Genomic DNA, 10,005 nt, shown 5'->3' on the forward strand with positions numbered 1-10,005 from the left:
GTGTCACCCTTTTACAGTCATTTTTTGATGATACAACCTCCGAAAATAGCGATTTTTTTTATGCTGTGATGAATTTGTTTGAAAATGTAAAAATAAATCAGAAGGAAATTGGCCATAATGTAACTTAGTTGTGGTTATTTTGGAGGATTCATGTCGTGATTCTGTTCTTTAGGACTGCATTGGTCGCCGGTTTGTGTCTACCCAAGGTCGCTGCCCTTTGGAGAGTGGCTGGTAGGTGAGATCCGGCACGAAGACACCTTCAGCTGCACCCTTCAGTGCCCACCAATCACAGTGCTGCAGTTATCTCCACCCCTCTTGAGTTCCTTACATGCATCGCTCTCAGGGTACTCTCTCAACACCCCAAATGACTCAACTTCACAAGCACTGATCGACTGTTGATCTGCAGAGAGTGTGCATGTGCAGCGTGACATGAATGCTCACCGGGTTCTGACGCAGGACTCCACGGATTTGCTTGGAAAATAATTTACATGTAAGTAGAGCTGTTGCGATACTACTTCCGTTACCCTGATTCAACCACCGATACCCGTTACAACAATAAACATTTACTGGCCATACTATATGAATAAATAATTGTAACATAATGTTACGAACGTGAGCAAGGCCGGCACACGTGCAAGTACAGAGCTGGCTGGCGGCTATCGCAACATCAGACGCGCCACACACGCCTAGAAGATTACAAGGATTGTCGCTTTCCCCCCTCCTTCCCTCCGCTCCCCGCGCAGCGCTGATAGCTAAGACACCTGACACTTCACAGCTGCGGAGTTACGCGAGCCGCCGACATGTGTTTCGAGAGATTTCTGCCGTCGGGTCGGTGCACAATGACGCGACTGGCCCCGGCAGTGCTCGTGAGTTCTGGAAATGGCGGCTGATATATAAGACGAGGATGGCGGCCTCGGAGAGGAGTCAGTGGGAGTGCAGGCGGGAGCTTTCCTGCGGCGGAGTTTCCGGGGCGATAGTGGCAAAGTCCTTGGATGAAGGTTCCAGGGCAGGGAGGGAGTGAGTGAGTGGAGTCGGGAGTTTTCCCGTGGCAGATTTTCGGGGCGATAGAGCGGCGAAGTCCCTGGACGAAGGTTCCAGGGCAGAGAGTTCAGTTCCAGGCAATAGTGTCGCGGGCACGGTGGAGTCCCGAGCGAAGTTCCGAGCGAGGCGTCGAGCGAATCCTCGGCGAATGCAAGTGCGTCGGCGGCGGTGGAGTGCGGCGACGGAGTCCTGCAACGGAGGTCCGTGAGGGGTGCTGCGGCGAGAGTTGCGCCAGAGGTGCGGCCCAGCGAGGTGTGTGGTGTGTAAAAACGAGTGACTGGGGAAGCAACATTTTTTAAGTACAATTGATTAATTGGCATTTTTTAGATTATTTGCTAGTAATGTAAATAGTGGGAATAAATAAAACTGTGTTTAATAAAATATTTAATTGGACTATCATTTACGAACCTGGTAAATCGTAACAATAATTTTAAAATAAATATGTAAAATAACATCAATTTTTAAATAATTTTCAAGCAAGTTTATTGAAAATTGTGCATTACTTATTTATTTGGTAAATATTAGAGATGGGATATTCGAATCTTGGATTCGTCGAATATACCGAATCCTATGGATTCGAGGATTCGAGGTGGGTTTTTAAGAGTTTTACCGTGTATACTCGTGTATAGCGCGCCCTTTATTTCCTCAAGTAAAGGAAAAAAAATCAAGGATGCTCACTATACACAGGGGAAAAAAGTTGAGGGGGGAGGCGGGGGAGGCATAACTGCCGGGTGATGGGTGATGTTTAAAGGGAAAGATTGCAGGAGAGTGCGTTTCTCAACGCTCACTCTTCCATCACTCTTCATTTTCTCTCTCTATCTCGTTCTGCATTCCCTTTTAATATGGCCCTCCCCCTCTGCTGTAAATCACTCTGCTCACACACACACACACACACACACACACGTGCGCGCGCAAGCTCGCACATCAAGGTCTCTCTTGTTTATTTTTAGACCTCCCCCTCTACAGAAAGCCAGTGCAGCAGCTAGTAACAGGGCCAGGTGGGAAAATGCCACTTCGCCACTTGTCGCCTCCAGCGATAGAGAGAGACAGAGAGAAAGCATGTTTTCACCAGTCCCCCGCCCACTTCCTTCGCTTCCTCGTTCCAGCAGCTACCTGTGAGTCATCTAGTCCTCCGCGCCAGCTTAGCATTGTAGCGTGACGGGAGTGGTGGTGTTTAGTCCTGTCAACTGTCAAGGTTACTTGATGGTCATAGTCCCCTTCCTGCCTGCCTGCCTCCCTCCCTCCCTCCCTCCCTCACTCCCTCCCGTCCTCGTACCAGTTGTGACGATACAGCGCTTTATCATCTTCCATCTACACAGCAGAGTTTAGCTTGCTCGTGCCGTTTCAGATGGTACAGTTTGCCACAAAAGCTTCGCTTTTAGGTGGAAGAGTATTTAATTTAAGTATTTTCCTGACACATCACCACACATCAATGTAAATAATCATTTGTTTCATAAGTAATTACTTAACAGGTACCACAAAATGTTAGTAAAATTTATTTATGGGAAAAAAAATATTATAATTTTTTTTCTGTGGTGCGCACTATACACGAGGGCGCGCTATACACAAGTAAATACGGTAGTAATTGAAAATTGTATACCTAAACTATATTATTAAGGTAACGGAAATAGCACAAACATAAGATAAACTACGCTGCATTTTGTCAATTAGCATAACTACTCAATCATTTCCAACCTTCAATAATATAACATTACAGAAAAAACGTCTTTTTTTAAATGGTGTCTGTTATACAAACGTATTTTATTGAAAACATAGGAAGGATTAATTTAACAGAGAATTAGACAGATGCAAACTTAAGTGTGTGGTTTTTGAGGTTATTTGTCTCTATTTTATATCAGGTGTATACATTATGCACTTATTTTATAATTTTATGAATACACATGTGATTTTTTTTAATACATAGGTCTATGTAATTTTTTAAAATAAATGTGTGATTTTTTTTTTAATAACATGTGGTGAAGTTTAGTGTGGGACAGGGATTCGAGATTCGAGGACAAACACTGAGGATTCGAACAAGGATTCGGATTCGACCAAAATGTGGATTCGTCCCATCCCTAGTAAAAATCTTTCTATTTATTTATATTTAAACAGTGCCCGAGTAATAATTTTAATGACTGGCCTGTAAACATGTACGTACTTCAAATAATTTAGTAAAGATGAAAAATTTATCTAAACTTATACAAATAAACATAGCAAGTATTAAAAAAATATCAAAGATGTGAATATACCTTGGTATCAGCCGATATCCGACACGAGTATCTGGTATTGGAACAGCTCTACATGTATTAGTAATACGTACAACAAATTTATAATATTATGTATATTTATTGTTTTGTAAAATAAATCTATATAGTTTATAGTACTATGTATTTGTTCTTTCCTAACCATAAAAAGGTGGACCTTTGGAATATTTCAAGATTACAAAACATCTATAGATGTGGTGAAGATAACATTTAATAGTCAAATATTAGGTTACATTTTGTGTGGACACCTTTTACTACCCACATTAGTAAAATTTACATTTATTAATTTTTTGAATTTAGTATTTTTAAAATTAAATTTTGAATGAAAGTTCTCCACAGCCAAACATTCAAAATGAACAGGACATTTGAAATAGAAATAACCACTCTACAGTTTTTTCAGCAAACAGTGGAATCATTCAAGTTTCTACTTCCTGCGTGAAAAGTTTGAATCTGAGATTGCAATATGATTGCAGCTTTGCGAGCAGTGCCTGGTTAGTCCACAGCTAGTGAACATACATAACTCCCTTCAATCACTTCATCTGTGTTGGCATTTTGAGTAGTTTATATCTTTCATTGAATCAACAGAGAAGGTGTTCACATTTTGCATCTTCATACAGCATAGAATACCCAATACCTGTGTGTACAAAATTCCCTTTTGACTTGGCCTACAGGCGAAAGTATAGTCCAAGGTCATACTTCTGAAATGTTCTGTAAACTTTATGTACAAAGCACCCTATAATGTTCTTAAATATTCCAATTTTGGTATATTTTCGCACATTCCGTGCAACCAAAATGTTTTGGTTGTATTATATCAAATGCAATAGAATATCGGTACAATTTCTAAAACATTCTCAATAAAAGGGGTCTCCATACTTGTTAGATTTAGGGTAGAGCAAGATTATATGTTGAATAGCAATAAAACAGAAATAACCATGAAATAAATTCAATACACCACCAAACACAGAAATGGAAGTCAATACACCACATAGCACATAAATGCAGCTTAATTAATCTTAATTATCTCATTTTTGCTATTCTAATAAATAGTTCATTTCATAAATCTGTAGTCTAATTCTTTATCTAAAAACCTCAAATGTTAGGTATGTACTAAGTAAAAAATTCAAGGCAGTGTGCATATGTGGCAACATTGCAATCAGCCTATGTGTACGTTTGAGCGGGAACAGACAATGGATCAGTTATTACAGTTACAACCATAAATTGGTATTAGAATAGTTACGACCATGGTTATGGGCAGTATCCAACAAAAAACTTCCATGGAAATAACATACCCATTTTATCCTTTTAAGTTAAGCACTGAACAAATTTTTTTGCTCCTAGCAATAACATTTGCAGTTAGCATTAAATGTTTTTGATACAAAAAAAATTTTAATATTAAGTATTACAAATATTTTGAACAAGCTCTATATTGTGTCTACTAAGAGAGTAATCAGTTTTTTGTTGTGACATTTTGTCACCACTTGCAGAAAGGGTTAGTTTTTTCAAAACTTGTTTCCATAAAATGTTTAGGATGGTATTCAGAAGGTTAATTTTATTCTTTGCCTACTAAGGAAGTGATGAATTCCCCCCCCCCCCCCCCCCCCCCCCTTTTTTTCTCTTTTTTTTTTCTGTCTTTAAGCTAATGGTTGGTGTTATCAAAAACCTTCTGAAAAAAACAAAAAAAGGTTTGATACTTCTTTTAGGAGGTATAATGACTCTAAACTGATGCAAAATTTTTCATACTCAGGGCCCATAAATAAATTAGAGTGTGCGAATTTCCATCACTATATTTATATATTATGGAACAGTCTGAAAGTAATTTGAGAGAGAGAGATAAAGTAAAAGCTGGAGAGCTGAGAATGATGAGTAAAAATTTTAATGGCTTTTTAAAATATTTTGTGAAATATTCTTTAGAGGCTCAAGTAAAAAAAAATAAAAATAAAAAATAATTATATTTCACATTTGGTGTGATACTGACATAAAATAAATTTTATATAACACCTATAAATTTATGTTCACATATATTATTTTGGTTTTGAAAGTATTAGAATTACTGTTTTTAATTGTAAATACATAATTTTGCTCACTGCAGATAAAAAGTTGTCATAACTCATATCATATTCAACCAATCAAACTACATGGCTGTAGGGGTTAGGTAAAATTTTAACATTAAAAGATCAAGAAAACTACATTGAACAAAATTTTCAACTGCATGTAGGTGCAGTTTTAAGAATATTTCTCTTAAATGACTTCGTGGATAGTTTTCAGTGTAGAACATTAAAATTATTTTCACATAGTTGGCTAAAAACTGTATGCTTCAGTAAAGCTGAATTTAAAACCCTTTATTTCTAAAAATTAAATGTTACACAATCACATAACTGCACTGAAGCAGCATTGCAAAAATCTTAATTTAAAGAAATGCTTGTAAAAGTACAAGTCTGTATGTTTTCAGACTAACCAAATGTGCTGCCTTAGAGCTAGGTACCCACTTTACCCATGCAGTTGTTGGTTAACTAGTGGACACAGAATCCATGAGATAATTTTTTTTTTCAAACTGCAATCTCCTATAGGTCTGAAGAACGCCTGGTACGTCAAGTGGAGCTGGGGCAGTGGAAGAGCGTGTCTCAGCGCAGCATGATGCAAGAGATTCACCAGGGGCCCTATGTCTAAAACCCTCAGGCTTCCAGTTGTCCACGAGCTTGACTAGAACGATGAACTCGCACATGAGACAACCCTCGGCAGAGTTGTTATGCTGGAACGAAACCTTTCCATGTACAATTTCACCACTCATGTTCGAGAAGATGGTCGTATGCGTAGGGATAACATTAGGTATATGGTGAATTACGATAAAACCAAAATAACACCGAAAAGCATGTCAATACACCATATAACACTAAAATTCTGGTTAATACACCACAAAGCACCAAAGTGCAAATTAAATATTGAAGCAGCTTTTCAATCAAAATTTATCTCTAATAACAAATACCCAATCTTTTAAGTATTAAATTCAATGACAGTAATTATTTAGCATGAAATTAGTAGCACAATTTACGTAATAAAAAATAATATTGAAAAAAGATTAATTTCTTTTTAATCTTCCAGTTGTTATTAGGTTATTACTAGGCCTGTGCGAATATTCGAATTTTCGAATATCAAAACGAATAGTTTATTATTCGTATTAGATTCGATTTCGAATACTAACACTTTGAAAAAACGAATATTCAGTCATTTACGATAAAGGCTGAGCGGGATCACTACATCTGGCCACGTAAAGCCCATTTGAACACAGTAATTCGGAGCGATAACTAACGTATTTTATGTAGCAGCATGTCGTCAGGTCGTTTATCAGTATGCTGACAGTTTAAATCTATTTTAAAGATAAATACGTGTCTGTAAAATCCATACAACCGGGACGTTATAGGTGACAGTTTTCAGATTAGAGGGTGAAACATGGTTTGTCGGCACTGTAATTTCGTTCCGAACGTGACGGCGAAGAGAAAGAAAATTGTACAGACCATGTGGAAAACATCTGGCCGCATACTCACAGCAAAGACTCCAAAAGCCTAACATGCTACGTCAATGTTTTGCAATAGGATAATACACAGTAAATGACCGGATGCAGACGGCAACCCCACCCCCCACCCCATCATTCCCTCCCACCCTTCCCAAATTCCTCGCGTAGTGACAGCTCAGGCAATTATCCTGTCCCGCGCATCAAAAAAAAAAATTTCTTGCCAAGAACTTACTTAAAAGCTTGCGATCACGTTACATGGTGTACCAAGATTGTGAAGTAAATGTGTTTTCTATGATGGTAGATCCACGGTTCAAAGATTCACTAATTGAGGATGAAAATTAAAAAAAAAAAATGGGTTGAAAATTTGTGCAGGGAGGTATGTAAGCTGTGTAAGCTGAACACAGTAGCTGAAACTATAACTGAGACAAGTGAGGCTACAAGTGAAATTCCTATTAAGAAGTCATCTCTGTGGGCATACGTGAAACCTTCAACAGCAGCTCAGTCTACTCTTGCAAGCTACGAAGAAACTATCCAAGGAGAAGTAAACGAATATCTGGCAGCACCCTCTATCCCAAAGAATGAAAATCCTTTCAGTTTCTGGTCAGAGAAGGGGCGCACTTGTTTCCGAAACATAGCTGTGGTAGCAAGAAAGTACTTGCCTATACCTGCCACACAAGTGTGCAGTGAGAGACTTTTCTCAACAGCTGGCAACATTGTGACGTGTAGAAGAGAGAGTCTACTCCCCGAAAATGTAGAGCAGCTTGTGTTTTTCCACAAAAATTTAAATAAGCTAATATGTAGTGATGTGACAAGACTCTTTTTAATACAAACTAATTATAAAATTGGAGAACCTTAAAATTTTAAGTACTGTCAGTTTTTTGATTCTACGTACATTGTATCAGTAAATATGTACATGTTATCATATTGTAATGTGATGTGATATAACATGTTTTATGGGATTTCAATTCTCATTCCAATTATTCGAACTCAATATTCGTATTCGAGAATAATTTGGTATTCGTATTCGAATTCGATTCGAACTAAAATACTGATATTCGCACAGGCTTAGTTATTACTCATTTTTACCATGCTTTTGTTAGCTTCACATGTATGTATAAATGGACTATGTACTAATAAAATCTTTCAATTTTTACCCACTTTTCGACATCAGAATGTGTTGAAACTTTGCATACATATAAAGAACCTCTATCAATACAATATTTTGATAACTTAAGACCTTAATTTTAAGGGAGAGGGGGGTCAGAATAAAAAAACCACTAATTTCGAGCTATGAGTAATAACCAGGCTTTTGGTGTATCAATGAGAGTTGACTGTTACCCTAGGGGAGGGGGGTGGCTAAAGACCCAACATTTTAAAACTCTGTGCTTTTTTGATTTGGCATCCAAATGGTTGGGTTATGATGGAAAATGTGCCCGGGTAAGAGGGGCATAACACCCATAATTTTCCAAAATTTCAAAAATATGTTCGTTTAATTTAGTGTTTCCGAGGTCAGGTTATGGTGGAAAATGTGCCCGGGGTTTAACTTTCTCCCCCTCGAGGGGGGAGGGGTTAATGCCCTTAAAATTCAAAAATTTCAAAAATATATTTGTTTTGATTTAGTGTGTTTCTGAGGTTGGGTTATGGTGGGAAATGTGCCCAGGATTTGTTAAAGGCAATATGTGTACTATATTTGAAATTATCTAGTCACTCTTCGGCATGATCAAGTGAATGATACGGACAATTCATCAGTCCATGTTGATTTTGGCACAGATGGTGCACATATAATTAAACCAATAGCCATTCAGTTTCCAGCCAAATACCCCTATGGTACTGTTGAAAGACAAATGTTGCCAATAATACTGAGTTGGGCACCTACTGTGCATAAAATGCAAGACTGCACTGTAGATTATGCAGTTGTTTATTTGGAATCATCTCTCTTTGCTGCCCGACAGGCTTATGTAGCTCTTAGTCACGTTAAGTCTCCAAGTAGAAGAACTTGATTGCTCTAAGATGCATGGTGCATTAGCTGAAATGACTAGATTACGTGATCATTAATATGTAACTAATTTTAAGTTCATTGTAACAAATAAATACTTTGATCACCCATATTTAGTATTTTTAATTTGTTTCAATTACTCATATTCAAAACTTTTATTTTATTTTGAGACTAAAAAAAAAATAAACATATACTATAGTTTAAAAAACTAAAAAACCTGCTTTTATCATTGAACTAATAATTAAAAAATAAAATTAATGTTTTTATTCCAACAGTCAAATAATGCACCACAAATCTGTATAACTAAAAGTGTGGGACGCTCTCTTCTTTCATTTGGATAATGACTATATCCTAAAATTAGTTATAGAAAATTAAGACAAATGATGTCAAGCACCCCACATTTTTAGTTATACAGAGTTGTGGTGCATTATTTGGCTGTTGGACAAAAAATATAAATTTAAATTTTATTTTTTAATTTTTTGTCAATTCAACAATAAAAGCAGGTTTTTTTTTTAAACTATAAGGTTATTATATTACAACTTAGAACAATCTTCAAATGCATAAATATTTAACAAGTTTATTTTATTTGTTCTGAAAAGTTATAATGCTTATTCCAAATCATTATACTGAAAAAGTGTAACGTGTATCACTCAAAATTACACTTTGGAAGAAATCAGTATCATGGAACATTTAAGTAACATATTTATTCAGTAATCTGCTATCTTTGTTTAATAAACATATTTCACAAAAAATAAAAACAATAACACAGATATCTCCTTTTAAAAAAAAATAATAATAATATTGGTTTTTCAAGTTTTGGTTAATATTTGGCAGCAGGTCAAGTGGCGGCCCCAGACTTAGCAGGTCCCTCGGCCATTTACTTTTGTGAGGCCTTTATATTTTGACGAGTGGCTTTACTGTGTGTTGAGGGGAGAGCCCCCTTGGGCTTTAGAATAACTCCCAGACACAGGGGTTGCTAGAAAATTTTCAATAAACTTTTTAAATCAATATGTTCAAACCAACCAGGAACTTAAATTTTGACAATGGTTTTACTAATTTATTTATATCTAAAAAGTACAAAAAAGACTTAACAATAACAATGAATTTAACGTGATTAAAATCCAAATACATTGTGTTTATGTACCTAATTTAATGAACATGGTTCTACAATTTAAAGAGTAGCATTTTACTTT

The 10,005-nt window shown here is 36.6% G+C and overlaps 1 protein-coding gene across 2 annotated transcripts in view; it reads left to right on the forward strand.

The window, feature by feature from the left end:
* LOC134539192 (cytochrome c oxidase assembly protein COX15 homolog) overlaps nucleotides 1–1,422 on the forward strand; it is a 57,411-nt gene extending 55,989 nt beyond the window's left edge. For both annotated transcript variants that reach the window (XM_063380973.1, XM_063380963.1), the window contains exon 11: nucleotides 173–1,422. The gene's annotated coding sequence lies outside the window, so the exon portion shown is untranslated. The remainder of the gene's footprint in view (nucleotides 1–172) is intronic.
* Nucleotides 1,423–10,005: the final 8,583 nt, after the last annotated feature.

This window comes from Bacillus rossius, chromosome 1 (genome assembly GCF_032445375.1).
Source record: "Bacillus rossius redtenbacheri isolate Brsri chromosome 1, Brsri_v3, whole genome shotgun sequence".
Lineage (NCBI taxonomy): Eukaryota > Metazoa > Arthropoda > Insecta > Phasmatodea > Bacillidae > Bacillus > Bacillus rossius.